This window comes from Drosophila biarmipes, chromosome X (assembly GCF_025231255.1).
Source record: "Drosophila biarmipes strain raj3 chromosome X, RU_DBia_V1.1, whole genome shotgun sequence".
Lineage (NCBI taxonomy): Eukaryota > Metazoa > Arthropoda > Insecta > Diptera > Drosophilidae > Drosophila > Drosophila biarmipes.
Genome location: NC_066611.1, coordinates 26,163,591 through 26,176,337, shown reverse-complemented (window position 1 = coordinate 26,176,337; position 12,747 = coordinate 26,163,591). Strand labels below are relative to the sequence as shown.

Genomic DNA, 12,747 nt, shown 5'->3' with positions numbered 1-12,747 from the left:
CTTGCAACACACAAAAAGCGGCGAAAACTTTCGGCGAAAGGGGTAGGGAAATTGCTCGGCTGCAATCGCAAACAAACTTAAATCGAATTCATGACAAATGATGCGCGAATTTTTCACTCGCCTTTGAGGAGCTGCACAAAAAATAAACGAGAACTATCCAGAGTGCTCGAAGGGGGCGTGGCTGTTAAGGCGGAAAGGTGGTACGAAAAATCAAATCAACAGCAAGCAATAACAAACCACGGGGGCCGCCGACGAAGTCAAGGTTGTGTCTAGGTTCAATTACCCCTCTTTTTTATCCGTACACCTTTCCTCGCTTCTAGTCTTCTGGCTGCCTCTCTTTTTATGGCCTTTTCCACTGTCTGCGCTGGTCAAAAAGGTTAAAGCCAAATTAGAAAACAGAGTCTTATGCTTGAGTGCGCAGTCAAGGGTGCTTCTTCTTGCCTCTTCCGCTTCTTCCTCATCTGTCTCCGCGCCTCTTTGGGCACACTGGCCATGATGATGATAAGTTCGTCCGCCTGGTCACACTCGAGATGTAATTAGAGTGCAGCCGGATGCATCCGCAGAGCGGGAGAATGTGGGAAAGGCAAACTATTACAAGCTGTTTGATGGGTTGAGCTACAGTACCGGGAACTCATACACAATTTAAATAACCAGTAAATGGGAGTCTGCAAAGCCACCCCAACCCACCATCCTCGTCTCCATGGGTTCCAAGAACTAGCAAACAAATGAATGAATGGCAAATTCATGAGTTGCCCACCACAGCCGCCGGACATCTGGAAATTGTTGTCCAACAGATTTGTCACAACTACCAAATCCCCATAAGCCAGAAAAATATGAAGTGGATGGCGGGATCTGTTGGAAAGTTGACGCTGCGTGGGTGGGGCTGTTCACATTTGGTCTTGCAATCTGTCACAGTCTAGGTTGCGTCGCCTGTGCCGGCAATTAATCAATCGGTCGATCGTGCAGCTCCGGTCATCGGTCTGAGAAAGTCTTTCGCCCTCTCCATCATCGAGCGACGGGGTCTTTTGTCCCGCCAACGGGTTTCTCATAGACTTTTCCATTGTAAACTCTTCATTTGGCATTTGGCGGACTGCGAAAGCGCTGACCAAAATTGACACCAGTCCCAGCAGCGATGACAAAAGCAAAAACAAAAGCAACGCCAACGACTTGACTTTCGCCTCGAAATTCGAACCCGAATTCGCAAAGTTCAATCGCCTTCGGGCGACGCATTGATTGCAGATGGCTAGGCAAAAACTAGGCTCGCATTTCACATTCCAGATTTTTGTGATAGCTAAGTGCATTTCATAAGCCATAAATTGCAATTTTACTTTGACGAAACTTTGCTTTGGGCCCCCGGGGATATTGAGGTATGAATATTTAACCGAGTTTGAGTTTGGGCTGCCTTCTGCCAGGAGTCTGCACCATGAGCTTATGTTTTGCACCATGTGCAGGGTACACTGAGAACTTGAAGTATACCCAAACTTTTTTGTTTATTTAGTTTTGATTAGTATAGTTGGGATCAACTGGGAAATAAACAGAGGTTTTTCAGCTCTTTTGTGAAGTGCATCTGTAGATTATGGTTTCTCTCCAGCAGATGTATTGCTCACTGTTCGTTCGTTTGCATTTGCGGAGCAGAGTTTCCGCAACTTAATGTTGCTTCGCCATTATTTTTCATCCTGATGAATATTTTCTAAGGCTGTCCGCCTGTGCCGCCGGTGGGGAAATTGATCCTGCTGCAGATGGGTAGCTTGGCGGGAGCGAAGCTCTTCAAGCTATTGGCCCCGGATGAGCTCTATCAACAAAGTTGGGCCGGTAAACTTTTCGACTTCTCTGGTGTACAATGGACATCATTTGCAGCAGCACGAGACTACCTCTGCCCGCCAATCAAGTGGCCAATGTCTCGAATGTTACCAACCACTTGCAGTGCCAAGTTTGTCTAACGAATCACTCAAAGTTTCTCGGAACCCAACTCTCGACTGCTCTTGAAAGTTGTCCAGTGAATTTGGGTATGGTCATTGGACGGTCATCTGTGTGCAGTAATGATAAAAACAAACATCTGTGCTGGACATTCTTCACTCATGCGAAATATATGCATGTAGTCTGGAATAAAACCAACCACCTGGCCACCGAGTCATCGACATTTCTCGCCCTCTGGCGGGTTACCAAATCCCCGATTGCACATAAAAGTTTTCCGCTGAACCCTGCGCACCTCGGTGGGGTCACTGGATGCCCAATGCCCAATGGCCAATGTGGGTCTTGATTTTTGACGGTTTGCCGGCGATCGGTTACCTGAAATTGCCACGCATCGCTTGACAAGTTCAAGTTTAATGGAGGCAGAAGCCAGAGCAGAAGCAGAGGCAAAAGCAAAAGCAAAGGCAGCGCAGCGATTCACGCGCTGTAAAAGTCGCCTGCAAAACGCGCCGCGGAGCGCCAACGGCATTTGTTAGAAAACCACTGGCTTTGGCAACGTGTCAAGCCGGTTTTCGGTTTCACATGGCCACCGGTCAGCATTTTTGCAGCACGCGTCCCACTCCAAAGCCCACAGACAGGCACACAGATGCAGACCGTTTGAAAACAGTCAGAAAACACAGATACAACAGTCCACAGTATACGAGCACACATCCAAAGAGCGAGAGAAAAAGGAAAGAAAATCCGGTCCGGCCACGCTCAATAAAAATGTTAATTTCATCTGTAACAAGTTCAACAACAGCAACAGCAGCAGGAGCAGCACAAACAAGAGCAACGAAATGCAATTTCACCTTGTTGCAGCGCCAACTAATTGAATGAGTCAAGCGAGGAAGCCCGAAGAATTCGAGCCACGATTCCCGGAGCTCCGAGAAGAAAGTTGGAGAGAAAACCCCCCCGTAGATTTATCTATGACACCAACAATGAATACACCCCATTTCCTCGGTTCATTGGGCCCCATCTAAGTGAGAATCCTCTTTCAGCGACAGGCAATGATCAAACTTAGGACGAGGAAATCTGAATAAATGGGCTACAAGACTTCAGCTTAGGTTACCTGTCTATCACACTCAAACCCCAAGTTATTTATATAACTCTGGAAACACGAGATTCGAGTTCAATGACCGTTGCTAGACCAAACCTCCGTAAATGGATTACAAGTCTTTAGGATGGGCTACCTATTTATCCTACTCACGTCGCAAGTTATTTTGTAAAACATAGCAAATACAAGAGGAGTTCGTTGATCGTTTGGTGATTAATGCAAATCGGTGAAAATCTTTACAAATGGAGTGCCAGACTTTGGGATAGTTTGTCTATTTATCGCACTCAAATCAGCAGTTACTTTATGGAACGCAGCAAATACAAGATTAGAGTTCAATGATCGTTGCATATAAAGATAATAGGGCCGATACCAGACATACATTTGGGTTAGCAAGCGATACAAAGGTATCTGAGTGTTCACCGTATCTAAAAACCGCCTGGGGTCAACGAACGATATCTTAAATTCACATTTTCCCCGAAGCATGCTAAGTACCTTAAGCACTTAAGGTAATTTCACTCACAGCTGCCATAAATCAACACGGGCAATATCTTAGATTTAGGGTTGCGAAGAGGTTGGAAGTTGAAATTTCCAGGCCGGCTTATCGTTTGAAAGATCTGACCCTGAGCTGGGTCTATGCAAATGGGGTGTGTTATCAGATCAGGGGACTGGCTGGACATAATTGTGGAAAAATGCGAGCTAACAGGCTTTTCGGTTCGGTTTTCCGTGTGGGTGCAGTGAGCAGTTAGATTGGTTTGTGTTACTTGCAGTGGGTAGTGCGTGGCGTTCCCATCGACTTTTAAGCCCCATTACATTACAAAAGACAGGGGCACGTTTCTACATGGACTCGTAAATCCCCAACCCGGACTCTTTCAATTATCTAGTTCATCCGGCCATTTCCGCCTCCCAGCGAAACGAAACTCCAGCCGAAATAGCGAGAGTAAACAATAATCATAAATAATAATAATGGTTACGGTTTGCTCCTCCGTCTTCTCCATCTCTGCCGGGGCATTCGTCTTCTTCGGCTGCGTTTATTGAAAAAACAAATAAACATCGTAACAGTTTATGTATCATCATCATCGTTGATTATGCTTTCCGTATGTGTAGCGCTTTCATAATCAATCAATTGATTGGCCCAGAGGAGAGGGAATCGAGCGGAATCTCTGGCTAATCTGGGTTACAGTCCATGGGGTACAGTTATACACCATGCGAGCACCATGTGTGCCAGGTGATGGAGAGCAGTTCCATTCTCTCCTCTGTGCGGCGGGATTATCCCGGGTTCTGCCGATCCGAACCCCAAGCCTGAACTGCCTACAAAACTACGTATTCGTCATATGCATACTCGTTTCGTAGAGCCGCATTAAATTCCCGAAAGTTGCCGTGACTCAGCTTCGGTTTCGAGGAGGAATCCACGCTGCTCACCAGCTATATATAGTATACCATAAGTGCCGTTTAAAGCGGCGCAGCAGCCCCAGCCGCGGAATTAGCATGCCATTTACGATTAACCGATCCGAAGCCCCTGCTCGACTCCGCCCCTTGCCCAGCGGACAGCCCTCAAGCTCGGGAGTGGACCGGGCCAACAAATGTGTTGATTTAAATTCGATTAATTGCTGATTTCGACAGTAATGTGTCGCACTTTGATTTCCGCAAAACGCAAAGGTCGCGCAACTTTCACGGCGACAATTCTAAAACTGAATCGTTCGGAATGCCGTTCATTTGTGTTCGGATTTCGACTGTATCTTTTCAATTCGCGGGTAATTAGATTGTGTACACGCACAGCGCTGAGGTTGAGTTGGAATCGGATTCGGATTCGGGCTCGGTTTTGGATGCGGATTCCGATTCGGAATCCGATTCGGAGTTGGATTGCCTTGAGACACGCCCTCCACTCTGGTTGTCCGTGATTTATTGCCGCCGAGTGTGTGCTGGGGACACACTGCCATTGCCAAAGCGGCCAGAAAGTGGGGCGTGCCCTCACAGCAGGTGCCGAAGAGCCAAAGCACGAAAAACAGCGCTGCAACCCACGAACTCCGAGGGCCAGTGGTTTTCCCACTCCCAGTCTCGGATTCCCACCGCAAAACGATGATGACGGCCAGCCGGAAATATCCCACAGACATCAAATTTGTGGGCTCTGTCGTGTCCAGCGGCAAATTGTTGACACAGCAGAAACAAAACTGGGAGGAGGAAGCTCCGACTCTCCAAAGCCCCGAAACTCCAAAGCAAACAGCAAACAACACGAAATTAAACAAAACACAAATCGCCGAAAGTGAAGGTGTCGCTCACTCGACCAGACACAACTAAAAATGTATATGATAATGGCACATAATGAAGCGTTTATGCAAATTAGCGTCCGCATTTCACACAACACATCGCCTCCCCCTCGTTTTAGGGCCTGGATCGGTGGCAATAATGTCTCACTCAGATTTATTGCCGCGCAAGGTTGCATAATTTTCGAAAGATTGGAACGGTTCGACGCTGCAGAAAAATGGCCGAATCGTTTTCGGATAAGGGAACTCATTGTTCTGCATTTACACAATAGAACTTTTAATTGGGCACAACACAGGTGACAAAGAAAAAGTTGTGACTGCTAGGTTCGATTCAACGACACTAAGCGTATTAAGCCTTTCTTTGAGCCACAGAATGAGAGAACGAGGGAGGGCAGCTTTGAATATTTCCAAGAAGAGACGGAGACGAAAGCCAAATAATATTCAAGAAAGCTGGGCGATACAATGGGTTTGAGACCATCGCACAAATTGGTGGCTGATGGCCGACGATGGCCGGGTATTATGGCCATCGTCGTGGGGCCCACAAAAGGTGGCTGTCATTCCCGGGAGTTACAGGTTCCGAGCTCCAAGTTCCAAGTCATCTTCAGGCGGCTTTCGTCACCGAGTGCTCACTGTGTCTCTGTGGGTTATGTCACTTGGCGCACAGTCTGCTGATTTATGCAACTAAACCAAAGGCAACCGGCAACCACTGCTTAAGATTTCTGCCATTGCGTAGCGGGCACTTTCAACTTTGCTGTCCGCGCTTCAATTCCAACTTTTGATTGCACTGCATTAAATTGATTTCTGCTGCTTTTCGACGGCGTCTTCGTCCCCGTGTCCCCCAGCTTCCTCGACAGCATCATCATCGGCGCCATCATCGCATTAGGATTTATTTTGTTGTTTCTGTTATTAGCGCGCATGATTGGCGTTTCTGCTTCTTCCGTTTGATTTCTTTCAACTGGCGCTCATCAGTTTATTTATTTACTTTGATTACTTCACATGGAAAAGCACAAACAAGAGCCAACTGCAGATGTCGCCGAGGAAAATTGATTTCAGCCATTGGGCCACTTCCGATTTTCAGCGGTTCAGCGGCTCAGCGGCTCAGCGGCTCAGCGGTTCAGCGGTACATGTCACGTCATTCCGGGGAGCATTGCGCAATTGCCCCTAAAAGTGACTTGCCACAACCGTGTGGTAGTTGCCAAGATCTTTTCGCTTTCGTTTGGCTCAGAAACAGTCGCCGAAAGCCCCGCTTACACATATGTGCTATATTGTACTATATGGCTGGGAAAACGTGTGGGAGACATTCACTTTTCTTGCCACATTTCGTGGTAAGTTGTAGCGATATTTCGGCACATGCCACGATCGGCGAGCAAAAGTAAAATGGAACGGAGCGTGGGCCGCAGGTTGCCAAACACATCGCCATTGTGTTTCAATCAACCGATTGGCATCCCACTCGGTTTTATTGTTATCCTTTCTGTGGCGACGACTGAGTAGGGCTGCATTTCCTGAAATTCGGAGCCGTATCCATTCGATTTGATTTCGTTGCTGTTTTGATTGACTCAACTCCTTAGGCACAGTCGAAACCCGCGCAATAACTCTAACTATCCCCTCCACTCACCTCGACAGCTCAGGTGATCTTGTTCTCATCACAGCACTCAACTAGCCACCCAATTAGCCGGGATCTGAGCACGGTGAATGCATAATTCCGGAATGCTTAGGCGAAATTCTGCGCTTTTCCCTCTCCCCCGACTCCACCGAGTATTGTTGTCTGTTCGCCAGCCCTATAATTTAACTCTTCATTCGCAGTCCGCGAGAGTAAATAAAAACGGAAAATTCTTTTCACTCCCAGTTTGTTCAAGAGTGGTTTTTGTTTGCCGCTTCAGGTGTGGCGGCTAGTGGTGCTGTGCCTTGTTTTAGTTGTTGTTGGGCGGAAGTGGCTCGTTGGCAGAGGCGCGCTTTGTGCTTCGCAAATGTGCGCGGCCTTTCCAATAGTGTTTTTCACACTTGTGAAAATTAAAACTTAACCGAACGTTTTGTTGCTGTTCTGGTCGCCGGGCGTTGTTGTTGTAGTTGGTGCGCTGCTTCGGCATTGTCGCTGCCGCTTTTATTGTTTTAATTACACGCGTTTTTCCGCGCATTGTTTCAATGACCGTCACGCGCCACAAGCCTTTTCCCCTTTTCCGACCTGCTCACCGCACAAATTGTTGTTGCCGCCGTTTGTTTGCGAAATGAAGTGGTCATATCTGCGCCTCCGCCCCATCCTTCACCCCGCCGCCCACAAAAAGACCCCGGCCCCAGCGCCAGCCGCCCGAGGCATTAATGATAATTTCAAAATGACATAAACGCAACTCCCAGCGCATCTCGCCAGCGACCTAGGGGTGGACAGGGGTAATCAGATATATCGGAAGAGGAAATACGCCAAAGTTTCCGAATAAGCAGCATATAACAGTTTCAGTAACTACTACATTGACTTAGGGCAACCGAACCACTTTTGTACCTTCCATTGGCTACTGAATGCATAAAATCTGCCTTCGCCAATACAACCTACTCGTGTCTCCTTCGGATATCGCAAGATGTTCGTTAAGTCCAGCCCTACGTAGGCACAGAACATCCGAAAGTCGGCCTGCTTCCTGTCCCCATTTAAGTATGAGTCAAAACCTACAAACACAATATTTTATCAGAGCATATTATCATAATATTTTATCCTGAAGTTCAGTAACAGAGTGCCCCAGGGCGGGCCATCCCCAATACTTTTCCCATCTCTGGGACTCGACGTCGGCATTGTAATCAATGAACTGGCGGGCCGCAGTCCAGTTTGCAGTTTGCAGTTTGCAGTTTGCAATTCGCAGTTCGCAGTTACCAGTCCGCGATTCACAGTTCGAGTTCGGGCAACCCCAAGATAAATGAAATAAATGAATGGCCGCCTCTCTCCCCTTTCTGCTGGCCGTGCTTTTAATGCCTTAATGAAAAATGCATTTTTAATTATTTTTGTTCATTTACGGGCAACTTTTTGCCGGCCTGCGCCGAGTTGCATTGGTCGACGTTCGTTGGCTTATGCGTCGTATGCGTAATTTATTGTGCTTAATTTTCGCTTCGTTTTCGACGTTGACAAGTTTAAGTTGGCATTTGCAAAGCGTAATAACCAACTGTTAATGTGATCTTTCTCCCTCTCCGCATTCTGTTCCACTTTTTCTTCGAGTGCATGGGATGCAGGTGGAAACCGTTAGTTCAGCTCAAGTTTCCCTGGCAGCAACAGCAACAACTACCCAGTGGGAAAAGCAGGCAGCGTCGAGGACAAATATCGTATTTCATCTTTTGTTTAAGCCCAGCCATTGATTTGCTCAGGTAGCAAAGCATGCACAGCGAGAAATGCACATGTAAAAGCACGCAAAGGGTGCTGCCCATTGAAAAAATACAGATGTGGATTAAGGCGGAAAACAAGTTTTAAACAAATCGTTAAAGATGCATTTTTATGGACTATCATACCAAAAATAATGGATCTGTTCTGAAAAAGACTTTATTTGGCAGAGCTGCTTGGCAACTCCCTGATTTTAAGCCAAGTTTTAAGTAGTAGCTTCCGATTTCCCACAAAGTGATCCTGACATTTTCTCCAGTGCACCATCTAAGGCGCAAGCAAGAGCAAGGCTTGTCATTCATTAGGATGGCATGTCATTCATTAGCTCATAGCCAACCCTTTCGGATTCAGTCACTGCACCCAGTTACCAGTTGGCCGTCGCCAGTACAATTAGAGGGGCGACGAGGCGAGGGGGCGATGGGGCACGGAGACCCTGGCGACAATGACAACAAAATACGGCGGAAGCAACGCGACGTGGATGTCATCGGGTTTCAGACCAATTTGCTTCTGCCTCACTGAAGACGAGGTGCGAGTGAGGGGCCAGAAATGGACGGCGGCGGAGAACGGAATATGCTGCTGAGCTATTGCCTTCGATTTGAAACGTGGGAGGAAAGCAGAGGAAAGGGCTGGGAACCACCAACGGACCCACATATTCAGTTCAATCTTGGGTCAATCAGCTGGGAAAAAAGTCCAGTCGAAAATTAAATAAGTCACTTCACGGCATTTTAGCTTAAGTTACCTCCTCTGGTGCCCCTACAAACACAGTACACAGTATAGCAAGAGCCAGATGACAATCTCATTGGAGTGACACGTCCCGTATCTAGATGGAAGTGATACCGAATTCCATCAAACTCATCATATTTTATCTTCTATTCTCTGAAGCGAAGCTCAAACTGTGCCACACCGCCCTTTTTGCAGCGACTGCCTGTGCTGTTGCCCAACTGCAGCTTGATTGAAATTACGTCTAGTGCTGAGTGCATGCAATTGTGACATTGTCGTGTCAATGAAACGTATCGAGTCGAAATGATAAGCAACTTGCAACATCGCAAGTTGTTCAGCCAACAGAGCTACGTCGCCAGTTTTTCATGCCAGCCGAACGGTGGGAGAAAATGGAAATGAAAATGAAAGTTTCCATTACAAATTGTCCACACTGGGTCGGCTGAATTTCGTTTCGGGGGCCGCAGGGAAAAGCGAAAAGCTGGCGAGACACTTAATTACAGGTTTTTCCGCTTTACAAATGCGACATGATTTTATTTTGAAGGTGAATGACGCCGGCCGAGCGACTTTCAGCTAGCAACTTTGAAGGCGACCGTCCACACTTTTCGGACAAACATATTTTGATATGCCTGATTCGGATGCTTCAGATTTCCTTAAAGCTAACGAAGGAAAAGGCTAGGACACTTAGTATGATTACTGCTGAAAGAGCAGCTGTGGGCTAAGTCCATTTGAGGTGCAATCTGAGCCTGCGGCAAGGAGATTCCTCCTATTTTGACCAAAGCCCCATTCAGCGCTTCTGCGGCAATACGTCCGACTGACCAGCCAAACAAAGGCCTCAGCTGTACCCCGCATTCAAAGCAAACAGTTTGCCCAACTCATTGTGGGAATCAATCCGCTGTTAGATTCAAGGCCGTTTGCCTAATGGGCAGCCAAATTAAAATCGCAAAAACACACACCAATAAAGCTGCAGAGGAATACGGGGCAAAACAAAACTAGCAAGTAAGCAGCTTATAGTTAACAACGTTTTGTTGACATTTTCGCGGGGAACTCGGGGCTTTCGGTTGCAAAATGCCAAACACGACTGGCACTCGAGATGCGAATCTTGTGGGTTGGTTCCCTATTTTCGGGGATTGCACTGCCATTCCTTGTGCCGCTAATGACAATCGCAAATCGCAAATCGCAAATAGCAAATGTCTTGTGGACCCAAGTTTCCCACTCCCCCACGGCATTCCTGTCATCCCTCCTCCAATATTTGCCCTGAATAAGACACTAAAGTGGATTATTAGTTGTGCAAATAATTGCACAGTTGGCTTTGCCGATGTCTCTCCCTCGACGAGGACTCTGACGACAGCTTGTGGCAATATTTGGTCAGCGTAATGGCAGGAGAAATGGACGGGCGGGGCCGGGAGTGCCTGGGTTCCTAGGGAGCTCGGTGATCAGATGATCAGCATAAAACTGAACAAACATTCCCACTATATGTGTACTGATGTGGCTTTATGACACCGCTTTACATTCCTAGACACATTGATGCCACGGGCTCTAATGCGCTTTATATATCTATCCAGTCGGTTAATCGAGTTCGTAGGCTGTGTCATACGGACTTATTACAAACAAAAATAATGCATTGGTCTTGCAATAAGCAGCTAAATCAAAATCTGCACCACCCCTCTATAGCCCCTCTTCCAATTGGTGACCCCAATCCTGCAGTCCCCATAAAGTACTGCTACATTGTACTTGTCATCGTCGCCGTCATCGGGGTTCTAACAAAAAAGAGGGGCGACGCCTGCTAAACGGAGAAAACAAAATGTTGTGTTCCAACGTCATCGCACAGTGAGCGGATGATGATGATAGGGACGGTGATGATGGTGAGCTTGCACATTCCGCAGCCGTGACCAGTCGCCCCCCTTTCGATCCCCCCTTTTGGGCCCGGTGACGTTGCAGTCAGCATGGGATTTTCCATGGGCCGGCTAACCAGTAGTCCATCTGTCTATGAAAGCGAGGCATCTATTTGCATTTACTTCCCTTTTGCAGCCTATAGCCCCTGCCCTTGCACTCTTTTTCCATTTTTCAACTCAGCGGGCGGCGGTCGAGTTGCAGACATTCATTTTGGTTGATAGGTAAAGCCTGCCCAGCACCCCGGCACCCCGGCACCCCGGCACCCCAGCAGCCCAGCAGCCAAACCCAAACCCAAACCCCAGGCCAACAAGCCCCTCCGATATGCACACCCAACTGAGCCGGAAAGCAATTTAGTTTAGGGGGATGCCTTTTATAAATGCATTTCACACTCTATTTTGCACTCACCATTTAAATTGTGGACATTGGATATATGGCCCGGGCTGCAGCTCCCGTTTTAACTGCAAAAAAGAAGGAGGCCTGGGTTAAGTGGTGGTTGGACAGGCAAAGAGAAATAGGCGGCTGAGTTATGGATATTGATTTGCCTATAAGTGGTGGTGCCGTTTCTTCAGGCCATCAACAATTTGATGAGTTCGCTGTGGAGGGCGTCATTCGCCCCAGCAACCCAAAGGGAGATCGTTCAAACTGCGTCTGAGACCCGGCTTCCCCCACTCTGCCCACATTATAAAATAGTTGACCTTCCTGGTGCCCCTTGTGCATGCCCATCACGTCGTTTTTCTTTTTACTACCAACTAAAGACAGGTGCCAAAACGCGTCAGTGGTGCCAAGAATGCGAATGAGCATCTCCCCTGCCGGAGAACGAAACACCAACTCATTATTTCACATTCGTTGTTTCCTTCTTTTTTGGTTCACGACCCAGAAACGGAGAACGATCTTTTTCCTGGACAATGTATCTTGGTCGCGGCTCCGTCGCTCGTGAAACGTGGAAACGTGAAGTGTACGTGCGGTCATCTGTCATGATTCTCAGTCAGTCTCTTGGCCTACAAAATCGGGGACTGTAGGCATTTGGGGGTGCGGAGGGGCTGCCAGGGGGCTGCCAGGGGGCTGCCAGGGGACAGACTGCGGTTTGTTCTGTGATCCACCGTCCACAGTCCACCTCCACTCCGCTCCGCTCCACTCCGCTCCACTCCACTCAACTCCAACACCAAGTCCATTGTCTATCTGCGTGCGCTTTGCTTAAATGTCAATTATTTCACGCTTATTAGATTTTTGATGGCCTTCATCACGAGACGACGACTGTGACTGTGATGGTGATGGTGATGATGATGATGCGAGAAAGCAGTCGAAAAAAGGAGAGTCGCAGCGTAAAAATAAAAGTTGTGCGTCGCTCTTTTTTATGGTCTTTTAATGCGACCTTAACACGTGTGTGTGACAAAGATCTGGCATCAAAAAGGGGGAAATGGATCCAAGTCCGAGTAAAAGAGACAGCGCCGGGCGGACGAAAAGAGACAGCCGTAGACCTGAGAGACAGTGACAGTTTTCTTCGGCCGTCTAGACCC

General features: G+C 47.7%; 1 protein-coding gene across 3 annotated transcripts in view; it reads right to left on the bottom strand.

Moving 5' to 3' along the window:
- LOC108024185 (uncharacterized) overlaps positions 1–12,747 on the bottom strand; it is a 68,615-nt gene that overhangs the window by 19,589 nt on the left and 36,279 nt on the right. For 2 of the 3 annotated variants that reach the window (XM_017094024.3, XM_044093679.2), the window contains exon 3: positions 11,636–11,688. The exons of the other annotated variant lie outside the window; for it this stretch is intronic. The gene's annotated coding sequence lies outside the window, so the exon portion shown is untranslated. The remainder of the gene's footprint in view (positions 1–11,635; positions 11,689–12,747) is intronic. 3 annotated transcript variants of the gene reach the window in all.